Source organism: Giraffa tippelskirchi, chromosome 3, assembly GCF_054371585.1.
Source record: "Giraffa tippelskirchi isolate mGirTip1 chromosome 3, T2T-mGirTip1v1.2.pri, whole genome shotgun sequence".
Taxonomy (NCBI): Eukaryota; Metazoa; Chordata; class Mammalia; order Artiodactyla; family Giraffidae; genus Giraffa; species Giraffa tippelskirchi.
In genome coordinates, this window is record NC_137277.1 from 107218675 (window position 1) to 107231450 (window position 12776).

Below are 12776 nucleotides of genomic sequence, written 5' to 3' on the forward strand. Positions count from 1 at the left end.
GTGGATCTAGAGTTCCTCATTCCCAGGTGGGAAATGCTTCTGTCATGCCATACTTTTACTACAAGGGAGAAATCACAATTAGGTGAATGTTTCAATATCTTTAAATGACTGCTCAAGGCTACTTTATCCATTAATGAAACTATCTGATTCTCCCTCCATGTTCCCAAATGTAAAATAACCATTAACCATAGTGAATAATATTGGGCTTCCCTGGTGAGTCAGATAGTAAAGACTCTGCCTGCAATGTGGGAGACCTGGGTTTGATCCCTAGGTTGGGAAGAAGCCCTGGAGGAGGACATAGCTACCTACTCCAGTATTCTTGCCTGCAGAATCCCCATGGACAGAGGGGCCTGGTGGGCTGTTGTCCACAGGGTCGCAAAGAGTTGGACACTACTGAGCCAGTAAGCACATTGAGAATATTATTGAGAAAAATTCTGAAAAATTATTCACTTTAGAACCCAATTTCTAGGAAAGTTCCTAGCATATCATAGATTCTCAGTGCTTGATGAATGAATGGATAAATGAATGACTCATTGGCAGCAAACATGAAGCAACTGAAACACACAATAATAGAATTGTGTGATGTAGTCTTTTGGAAACTTGAACTTGTACTAGAACTAAAAAGCATGAGTTGCTACTTCATGATTATGAAAAATAGTTACTTCAGTAATAAAAGCCAGTGTTACAACTGAACTTTTAGCTGAAAAATGCTGAATCCATTAAATGTCCTCATATTATGTCATAAAAAAATAAAGAAATGAGATAGATGTTAAGGGTATAGCTGTAATAAATTCACATTTGATGATATTATATGATGTAAGGACAAGAAAAAGTAGAAACCCTCATAATATGCTAGGTATGAGACCATCACTTGGACTTTAGTCAACACACTGTTCTTGATTTTTTTTTTGCTTTTGTTCTTGATTTAAAAATTGTGAAGTGTGTATTTTTTTTTTTTTTGGTAGTACTTCAGTCAAGTTTTACCATTTTTTTTTTCCTTCTAAAAGATAATGTAAAGTAAATATTTACTATGACTATCAAGATCTTTAACTGAGATTCTAAATCTTGCTCATTTCTGGTAGAAAAGAATAAAATGGTAAAATTTTTATTTATAAAAATTTATTCCACTATGTGTGAAGACATTCTACTACACTGTCTATTAGTGTTTACTTATTTCTTTAATAAATATTGAAGTAGCATTTACTAAATACCAAGCAATATTCTAAGCACTTTGCCAAGATGAATTCATGTAATTCTCATAGCATTTGGTGGTTATTATCTCCAGTTCACAGAGAGAGAACTGGAAATGCAGAGAGATGGAGTGCCCAAGGTCAAAAGGCAGTAAGTGGGGCTGGGATTTGAACCTAGACAGTCTCCTGAGACCATGCTCTTTAAGACCACGTTGTATTTCCTCTCTAAGTATTTGATCCCAGGGTAAACAGGAATGAATCATACAAATAATGAAGTGGTCGATAACTTCCTGTTGTTATCCCTCCTAAGCATCCATTATTTTAACTAGTTCTGTCAATGAGTTCAATAGGAAGTCCACTTCTAGTCTATGGATGAATATATACCTGCTGGTGGGAAGACAGAAGGCATTGGGGGAGGGAGAGAGAGAGAAGAAAATTAGGAACTCCTCTGCACTGTACATTTCTCGACCCATATGCATACCACATTCTTAACAGAAAATAGCAAGAAATACTCCCATTCACCGAGCATATACATACCTGGTACTGTGCTCACCCTTTAGATTCATGTTCATTATCTCTTTAGTCTCACAGAAATTCTGCAAGGTAAGGGTTACTATTCCTCCTATTTGATAAACAAGACAACTGGGGCTGTGAGAGCATAAGCGACTCCCTGTAGTCACCGAGGTGTGTGTAACTTCAAAGCTATGTTTGCTCATGGTGGCTGCCACCTACACCACTGAGAAAACTGATCTGACGCATGTGCTTTTTGTAACTGTCTCTTTGCGGCTCAGCTCAACTTTTGTTGGAGTCATGCTTTGGTTTTGGTCTCCCTTTTGCTCTGTGGCTTTGGCACATTCCCTAAACATGCCCTATTTATTCTATCCATATGGCCGTTTTTATTTGATGACACACAATTTGCTATCTTAGAAGATGGCTCGTGTTTGTTTTTTCACTTTACTCGAACACATCAGAGCTCTGATAGCCAGTGCTTTGTCGTCCAAGTCAGGGAATAATCCAGGAGTCTTGAGGAAAACAGATTCTCACCATTGGCCTCTACAGCTTTGGCTACTTCCTACATGATGAGAATATAGGACTGGATCTGATAATGTAGAGCTTTCTGTGTGTTCTCTCATTGTTTATGCCACATCTGCCTCTCAGAATTTGTGTCATTGAATCTCTGTAATTACAGCCATTGGATAATTCCCTCCCTTTTGCAAGACATCCCCAACTGTATGAGTCATCAGAGAAAAACAACCTTACATCCTTGGGGCACCATCAGGCGGCAAGGTCCACGGTTCATTTAGACGTGGTTATCAGCCACGTCCAAAGACATGGCTTCAGTTCCCACTCACTGGACTGAATGTGAGACTTAAGTAGCTCTCTAACTGAAAAGCCACAAATGATAGGAATAACTTCGTCAACATGAAAGCCAGAATTTGGACCCAGAACCTTGCTTTAAGACGGGTACAGAATAATCCACGAAGCTGTCCCTCCAAAGGAGGGGCAGGAGTGAACCAAGGGAAAACTTCCTGTACTTTCTCATCCTCCAACCTGGGCAAAGAAGTAACTTCCTACCACCTAGTGAAACGATGAAGTGTTGTAAGGCAAATATCTGATTTAATATGTGAAAAGAATTCTAGAAAGGGTGAAAATTAAATGGAAGAGTACCCTAAAGGTGGCAAAAGTTCTGTGTGTTTTTAGCTCCTCCTATTTCTCTGTTGCTCCTTCATCCCTTTGCTGCCTAGTCACCAGGCCTGGAAAAGGTGGGCCTGGAGGGAGGGCTTCACCTTGCCAGCAGACAGCCCCCTCTGATATTTCTAGTACTATATTACAAAAGGGAAAGGACCCTGTGTGTTATGGTTTTCTTTCCTGACTCACACTATGGGTGTTTAGTGACTGAAGAGAAAGTCGCTCAGTCGTGTCCGACTTACTGCGACCCCATGGACTATATAGTCCATGGGATTCTCCAGACCAAAATACTGGAGTGGGTAGCCTTTCCCTTCTTCAAGGGATCTTTCCAAACCAGGGATCGAACCCAGGTCTCCCACATTGCAGGCGGATTCTTTACCAGCTGAGCCACAAGGGAAGCCCAGGTGAAGTAGGAGATATTATAAATGAGGTTTTATTCAACTTTTTTTTTTTTTTGAGAAAAATATGAGTTCCCATTTGTACCCCTAGCACTGTGCTAAAGCAAAGATTGCAAAACAAACAGGGACCCAAAGAAATGGGAAAGGAGAAAAATGTTATATATTTTCTGAAATACACAGAGAGAATGTTTTCCTTATTGCTACCATGGGAGCCACGTTTGCTTCCTTTCCTCTAAGATGGGCAGGCTGACTCTCCCTGTGATTTGAGATCACATAGAGACAATCTGTCTGTGAATGTCCATCCTTCACTTCCACTCTGTTGTGGGTCTACAAGGTTAGGGCATTGCCTCTAGAAAGTCATAGTGAAAATTCAACCTAGGAGGACTCACAGACTAATCCCTTCACTTCCATTCATATGGATAATTTCTTGATTTTCCAAAGCAAAATGCTCTCAAAAATAAAGTCTATGGTAGAACTCTAGAATTAAAAAATAAAGAGGAATTGAGTGGCTCTGTTTGCAAAGGAAAGGTAGGACTGGAGCTTTCTTAGCTACTCTGAAGAAATACTTTCCAGTAGTGACCCCAAGACCCATCTATGAGATGTTACACCCCTGTGGAACATTCTTTGAAAAACATTCAATTGTTGATCAGATTTTAAAAAGGATACCTGAGCCCTGTGGGGATGCAACCTAACTGGTTATCTTGTGGTGACGTGAAAAGTCAGCTATGAAGGAAGGAAGGAAGGGCAGTGGGTGCCACAATGGGGTAACGAATTCAACCATCAAAGCAAGTGTTAGCAGTGGAATTTCACTCCATTAATGTCATGGGGGTCTTCTAAGTGTTTCCAACTCTTAATGTCACATCCAAGTTTTGGACAAAGGTCTCTGGCCTATACATGATCATCTTCTCAGGGTTCCCGGCAGCCTTTTTTGATGTGCTGTGCTTGGAAAAACCGAGAAAGCAACTCAAAGAACCTACACACAGGGTAGTGGATTATAGATCAATTTGAATGTGAGTTTATTCCACTATCAGGATGTATATACCTCACACAGAGAGAAGCAGAAAAATCAAGAGAGGTATAAGACTTTAGGTCATACCCAGACAACTTTATGATTGAGATAAGAATAAAGCCTTAGCAAGAGTACCCAAAACCTTAAGCAACTCACAGCATAAACTTGACATTTAAAGACCAAAATCTTTATTGGTTCAGTAAAGGATATCAGTAAATATTTAAATTACTAGTAAATGAAAACAGTAAACTTTTTTTTTCAAAATTGGTTTGGCTATCCTTGTTCAGAGCTGATAAAAAAAAAAGCTTCCTTGTGATCATCTTGTTTTAAGCAAGAATTATTTTTCATGGTTAAAAAGCAAAACCTCTTTTAACTGGGGTGGTGTTGACAAGAGCTGCTCCAAGCAATTTTGTATAATAGAATTTCACAGTAAAAATTTAACTACAAACCACTGACCTGGCCCATTGTCTTTCTCAATACTACAGTTTTGCTGCTGAAAAAGAGGGTTTGCTATTCAAGAATGTAAAAGTGGGATTTAAGAATCAAGCCTTTTCATCTCTCATGGGATATTGTCCTTTATCAGAGCATTCTTGGTGGATAAATATGTAAATTATTATGCAAAGCAGGATGGAGAATTCAAATTGACAGTTGCCCTATTTAAAAAAAATTAAAATATGGAAGGCTTGACAACAAAAGAAGTTCTTGTGAAAATCAACATTATTTGGTATCATTTTCATATGTTTTTCAAGCAGATGAATTCTTCTTGCTTTACTTTCTATTTTGAAATCTGTTTTCTCTACCACTGTATTTGATAAAAATAGTTTAAATGGTTTATTTAAATTTTAGTTGATATATATATATCATAGAAAATACAGAATGTTTTCTTTACTACTCTCCTAACAACTGTAAATCTGCTGTATTGGATTTTTAATAAAGAGCATTTTCAGCTAGCAATTATAATTATTTACGAAAGAATTAATTGCTATATCTGAGTGAGCATACCATTACAGTTTGCTGTTGAGCTGCCACCAAGTCAGTTTTTTTTTTCCCCCTTGCATTCATGCACTGCCTTTCCTGCCATGACACCAGGTAAGGTAACCAACCCTGTTCATACCCCCAACAAACCCTTCAATTAGGCTCTGGATCCTTTGCCTCATAATTTCTCTTGGTCTTTGCTCTTCCATCATTCCCTTTTTCCTTTGGTATCATTTCTTTCTCCTTATTTTTTGGATCATTCCCACCATCATGAGTCTAACATCACTCAGCTCAAAACAAAACACTGTCTCAGCTCCAAAGCATTACCACACTTCTCCATTTCCCTCCACTGCCAGACTCCTAGCTATAAAGTTCTATATATGGTTGCTATTTCTACTTTACCCCCCATTCTCTCTTCCATCCAATCCAAATCGAGCCTCCAGTGTCATGGCTCAATTTATTAAGATCTCCAAGGACCCACATCTTGCTAAAGGTGTTGGTTAATTTTTGTCTTCCTCTTATCTGATTTGTTAGCAGCTCTTGATATCTTCTTCTTCAACAGGTTCTTCTCTAGGTTTAGAGGAAGATTTGTTTTCCTTCAACTTTAGGGTCTTTCCAAGCTGTCTAAATACTGCTGTCCCCAGACATCTCCTCTATAACTGCAATTACTTTTTAAGAGACTTAATCTAGTATCATGGTTTTGAAAATGATCTCTATAATTCTCAAATGAATATTTCTAACCCTGAATTCTTTGATGAATTACAGAATCATACTTAACTGTCTACCTGACATCATCAGTTGGAAGTCCAGTAGTCAGCAGAAATTTAAAACAGAGCCAATAGCCAATGTTTCCTCATCTCTAACACAAACCCTAGAGTCCTCAGCATACCAAGCCTTCAGCTTTTAAGTATATGGTAATACTAACCATCTAGCTACAAGGGTCAAGATCCTATCTTTAATTTGTCAGTTTCTTTCCATGCCACACCTAGCTCACCAGTGTAACTTGTTGCTCCAAGGACAGTATTTATCTTGAATTTGATCTCTGCTGCTATAACCAGAGTCAAAAATATCATCTCTAATCTGGCCATCTGTAACAGGGGTTCCATGACCACAGTCTTTCCACCTCATTGTAATCAGAATAATATTTTATCTATTTGTTTACCGTGCATCATCTGGCACTTGCTTACCTCTCAATGAAGCTGAAAGCTGAAACTCCAATACTTTGGCCACCTGATGCGAATAGACTCATTAGAAAAGACCCTGATGCTGGGAAAGATTGAAGGCAGGAGGAGAAGGGGATGACAGAGGATGAGACGGTTGGATGGCATCACCGACTCAATGGACATGAGTTTGAGTAAACTCCGGGAGTTGGTGATGGACAGGGAGGCCTGGCATGCTGCAGTCTATGGGGTCACAAAGAGTCAGACACGATTGACCAGCTGAACTGAACTGAACTACCTCTCAAGCGCATCCCACTGTACTCTCTCCCATGTCTGTTACTCTTCAGCCATAGTAGCTTTGAATATTTATTCCCCAACACACAACTGCTACTTTCCCATATTCAGGTATCAAATTAAATTTTACCTCCTCAGACCAAAATTTCCCAGACCAAGAGGCTAAATAGGGCCTTCTGCAAGCCCCTCACTTTCCACCCAGTTTCTCTCTTTCATAATATTTTATTTTATTTGTGGCACTTAACATTACCATTGGGTACACTTTTCAATATTTCCTTTCTTTCACTTTTCCATTATCTATCTCCTCATCTATGGATACAAGTTTTTTGGAAGCAGAAACTTTGTTTCGTTTTTTTAAATCTAGACTAGTTTCCAGCATGTAGAATGTACTTATAAAATGCAAAAAATACATGGTAATGGATATTGACTGACTTAACAATTCAAGAGGAATTTCACCTCTGTGGTTGTGTCTTTTGTATCTGAATACAATCTATAAAGGTTTGCTAAGCCAAAGATGGTAGTTAGATTCTGTGTGTGTGTGTGTGTGTGTGTGTGTGTGTGTGTGTGTGTGTAATTCTAAGCAGAGCTAGAGAGAAGTGGCTTTAAGCACAATCTTAAAAACCAATATTAAATTGTACTAATATATGTGAGACCTTGAGATGATGTTTCTCTATATAATAAATGAAGGTGAACTCAATAGATGAATGGAAAAAAAGGAATAGCTCTTACTAAATTTAAGAGATATTGGATGCAGTAGTTGTGTTATTCACGTCCGACTCTTTGCAACTTCATGGACCGTAGCCCATCACACTTCACTGTCCATGGGATTTTCCAGGCAAGAATACTGGAGCCGGTTGCCATTCCCTTCTCTATGGATTCAGTAAATAGCAACTCAATAACGTACATTCTTGGTGTTTATGTCACGCAAGCCTGGGTCCTGTGGCAGACACTGAATGAATATATAATTGACAGGTAGCTGAGCTCCTAGTGAGCAGATTGCCTTTACATCTCTTGTTCTTACTCTTCTTCAAGTACACAGTTTCTACAAAATGTTTCTGATTTGCATTGTCACTGACAGAGAATTCACTGGGTACAGTTGGTGTCAAGAAATATATCCTATCGCTATAAGATAAGCCATTATTACTCAAGCTGTATTACAAGAACCCAGTACCCTGAGAGAATTCAGAGAACAATACCTACTATCTACCAAGAATGACCATAGAAAACTGATGGCAGTAAACATGCGTTGCTTAAACTTGTTTAGCCTCTTATAAAATGCAATTATAAAACTAACAGTGCCTCTATTATTAATGGGTGAGGAAAAATATATATATATGAGTGGGGGGTGTGTGTTTATGCATAGTTTTTTTTGAAAAATCAGGATAGCTCTTTTATATATAGCACTATTGAGTTGGAGACAAACCTCAAGAGATGTTTACTATCTCTGAAGAAGAAAAGAATTTTAGGAGGTAAAAGATGGGTTTTCAGTGCTTCTTGAACCAGTTTTCAGGGATGACATTGGATTCATTTATCCACATTATGTTGAGACATCTCTTTCTCGAAGGTTTCTCTTTGTGTTTATTTTTTTTTCTCCCTCTTTTGTCCAATATTGCTGACATCCTGCCATTTTCTGAGAATCAGTTTTTAATTGCAGAAAGCAGGAACATTCAAAGGAAATATGGGCAAGGGCTCCATCATATAAGGATTTTGCAAAGCGTTTAAGCTCACATGGTTCTCTTCCGTGAGTGTGACAGCAAAGCCCACATGTGGACTGCAGAGCTGAGTTAGGATCCATTATGCCTGGTGATTAGAATAAATCCTAACAATCATAAATAGTGGCTATTTTAACTTTCTCCTCTTTCCCCATATGGATAAAATGAGGTGTATCAAATATGGGGACAGGCTATGAAGGATGCCAGAATTAGTTGCTGGGCAAGCCAACACCACCTACTTTTTAAATAGAAATGTCAACCTGTTAGTCGCCTTCCTGTTAAGCCCTTTGTTGCAAATGAACAAATAACAGAAGTGTGTGTTGTGTGGGCTAGAGGTCTTCCAGGTGCTCTGCGGAACATAAAGGTGGCAGAAAACAAAATTCTATCTCACAAGTTCAGTTTGGAGGGTGGGAGGCGGGTGGAGAAGACATACATACTTAAACAATCAGAATGAATATTTATGAATCATTTTAGATTTTGAAGACATTTCTACATGCTATTTTATGAAAACATTAAGAATACAAAACATTACCCAATTAAAAGCTAAACTCTATGATACAGGCAGCATATTTTAAAATGATCAGAGAGGCAGAGAATGAACTGAGATTGAGAATAAATGGAAAATGAAATAGTTGGGGGATATGGGGCTTAAGCATTGTAGTCAGGAACGTAGTCAGCATTCAAAGCTGAGAGAAGGGTATGTTGCCTCAAGGCAGGTGCAGGGTAAAATTAGGACATCACATGATGCTAAGCAGGGCTGCCAATGGTGAAAAGTGACTTAGACGATCTCTCAACTCGGAAGGTGAAGAAAGCTTGGGATCAACACTGATTTCGAGAGTGATGATTAAATAGCATGCAATTGTACAGAAAAATCTATGCCAGTTTTGTTACTCAAAATACCGCTTGCATTTTTTGTTGAAATATTTATTTTTCCCCCCAAAATGTTGGCATCTGAATATGTTGTATGTCTTAAAATGGAAGACATCTTAGAATTGAGAAGTATATAATATTTGTTCATTTGAAATAACTAATCTAAATTCCTGCTTTTTCATTTTTGCACAGTGAAGCATCCACCAGATACTGAATGATATGTTTGGCCTTTTTTATATTATTTATTGTTCTTGAAAAGAACACCATATACTCTAAAGGTGAATGTTTGCAGTAACATGGCCCCGTTGGGAGAGAAGTCACACTTACTCTGGTTACCTGATGTGTGTATCTGAATTTAGGGAAAACCCCAACGGACCCAGAGGGTCAGATTCATACCCAGATTTGGACTTTGGTTGTCTTTCAACAGCAACCATGGTTTACTGGGGTGGCTATGTGTGTGTGTTAGTAGCTCAGTCTTGTCCAACTCTTGGCGACCAAGATCAAGTCCGTGGCGACCTCATGGACTGTAGCCCACAAGGCTCCTCTGTCCATGGGATTCTCCAGGGAAGAATATTGGAATGGGTGGCCATTTCTTTGTCTAGGGGATCATCCCAACCCAGGGATCGAGCCTGGCTCTCCCGGATTGCAGGCAGATTCTTTACCATCTGAGCCATCAGAACTATATTTTCCACATTAACTGAACCCACCAACTAATTGCTAAAGGTATCATATTTGAAAAAGGTGACATTTTATTTGCCACATTAAAATATTTTTTTTCCAAACTAAGCTGCAAATATCTGAAAACAAACCATTATATGTTTTCACCATAATGTGCAGTAAGAGAAAAATGCAGTATCAACTGCCTGGTTAATAAAAAATATATAGTGAGTCTCCTGGTGAAAACAGGGAATGGGGTTATTCCTCAAAGGATCTGGGAAATATTTTGAACTAGACTTTATCCATTTAAATTTAGAGTGGAATGTTTTGAATTTGGTTTAGCATGGGAGGAATTCCTAAGCAGAAATTTGGCTTTCCTAAGAAAAGTGGAGAATAAATCAATGTTAGGTGTATTCTGCCTGTGGTAGGCAGTATAGTTACTTCTCTTTTGTCGTAAATAAGTCATGGTTCTGTTTGTCTTTACCTGCTGTTTTTGTACTATAATGAGTAGTAATTCTGAGGATATGCAGCTGAAATCAGGCCCACAAGACACCTGGCACACCATACAACAGGAAATTGATCAATTATGCATCTTTCCTCATTTAATTCCACAACAAAATTAGCAACTAGTACCCACATTTTGCAGCTTCCTTGGTGACTCAGATGGTAAAGGATCTGCCTGCAATGCAGGAGACCTGGGTTCATTCCCTGGGTCAGGAAGATCCCCTGGAGAAGGAAATGGCCACCCACCCCAATATTCTTGCCTGGAAAATCCCATGGACAGAGGAGCCTGGCAGGCTATAGTCCATTGGGTCACAAAGAGTCAGACACAACTGAGAGAGCCATTTTACAGAGAGGATGCTAAGGCTCAGGAGCTAAAATATCTTGCTTTTGATGATGTGACCAGTGAGTGGCAGAACTGAGGTTCAAGTACAGTTTTATCCAGTGTCAAGACTCACAGACCTCAGAGAATAGATTTAAAAGTCTATGGGATCGACTTTGAGAAAACCTGTGTTATTATATGCATCTTTATTGTATAATAGTAAAATATTTATTTTTCTATTTCTGCCTGTAAATTCCTAGGTCCTTGAGGGTGAAGCGACTTAGCAGCAGCAGCCTGTAAATTCCTAGATCCTTGAGGGATAAGTATTCTGGTTCTTTGTCTGTATCTCTAGAGTTCAGTATAGCATTATTGATTTAATACATTAAAGGGGTCTAGCAGAGAGTTCCTCTAGATTGCCCTAGAAAGTGATTCATTACCCTGTTCCAAGCAGATGAAAAAACAACTGAGATATAACAAATAAACAGAACACAAAGTAATTGAAAGTCAATGACCCAAAGTCTATAAGACAAGAGGGTGTTGTATGACAGAGAAATGTGTAGTCTTCCTAGAGACACCAGTTAAATGCTTCTTTGACTCTGAGCCTTGAGTGGATCTTCTCTCTGGGAGGAAGCTACAGGGTGATAAATAACTCCCCCAATCCCTCCTCACTCTTCTCTCCACCCTCTCAAGCACACTTCCTGACAGATAAAGAATACTGAGTAATGTTTTTTAACTGAATATAATAATAAAACAGATGACACTCCACCAGTAAGTTAACTGCATGGGACTGGCACCCAGCATCTCAGAGCAGAGCCTAGGGATCACACACCCATGGACTGTCACAGACTAGGATGCAGACTGGAGTAACCCTGGGTCATTCTGAAGTCCTCGTGGGTGGACCACTTGGGTCAGTATAGCAGCCTTCAGCAGAGGCCCTGGTCTGGTCTGGGGGGTCAACATAAATGTCCCAACATGCCTACCCAATAGGCACAATGCCAAAGCCAGGTCACTGGAAATTCTTTCATGAGGAAGGCTTTAGGATGTCTAGGAACTTAGGCTATTTTCTGGGTTTTGGGTAGAGTTCTGAGAGGTGTGATATACTCTAGGAGACGGCTCAGGTCTTTTGTTTTATGGTTGCTTCCAGCATTATAATTAAGAAGGGAGACTTTTAGAATTACAAAAAGTAAATTCTACCACGTGAAAAATTCTATTGTTTGCCTCCAGTGACATTACAGAAATGACATCAACTCCCTTTCCCTGCTTAGCGTTCCACACCTGAGGCTAGATGAATGTGACAGATATTGTAATTTGAATACAATTGTTCACTTAGTAACCTCCCTGGAAACCTTTCTCCTGCAACTTGGCTTTTTGAGTAGAACTCTTGAGATGTCCTCTAAAGGAACAAAGCCCAACAAGTTTTGAAAACAGGAAATTATAATAGTCTCATCAAACCAGTCCTCTCCAAACTTCCCTTCTGCCCGGCCCTGTTGTCCCAGGCTCAGAATCCTGCTTCAACAAAGTCGGAATCCAGCTTACCTGTGCAGAAGGAGGTGTGCTGATGCTCCAAACTCTGTATTCTGGAAATAAGGAAAGTATGCACACTTTGTCCATTTTTCATTCTTAAATCTGTGTGTTGTATACAGGAGAACCATTATTTCTTCCTACTGAATTAACTGTCCTCTTCATTATGCATTTAGCAGAGCTTCTTGGTAGATATCACAGAGAGCTTCGGAACAAAAAAAAAGTCATTGTAAGTATTATTCTTTTGTTTTCATGAGAATACTCTTGTGTTTGATTTGCTTAATCCTTTGCCTAAATAGAAAACAAAGCTATGAGTGAATGCTAAGTTGCTTCAGTCTTGTCCGCCTATGTGCAATCCAATGGGCTGTAGCTCACCAGACTCCTCTGTCCATGGAATTCTCCAAGCAAGAATACTGGAGTGGGTTGCCATGCTTTCCTCCAGGGGATCTTCCGGACCCAGAGATTGAACCCGCCTCTC

At 39.2% G+C, this 12776-nt stretch overlaps 1 protein-coding gene across 9 annotated transcripts in view; it reads right to left on the bottom strand.

The window, feature by feature from the left end:
* The window catches only part of LOC145542948 (uncharacterized), a 564353-nt gene that overhangs the window by 16194 nt on the left and 535383 nt on the right, over positions 1 to 12776 (bottom strand). For all 9 annotated transcript variants that reach the window (XR_014080291.1, XR_014080298.1, XR_014080299.1 and 6 more), the window contains one exon: positions 12314 to 12503. The gene's annotated coding sequence lies outside the window, so the exon portion shown is untranslated. The remainder of the gene's footprint in view (positions 1 to 12313; positions 12504 to 12776) is intronic.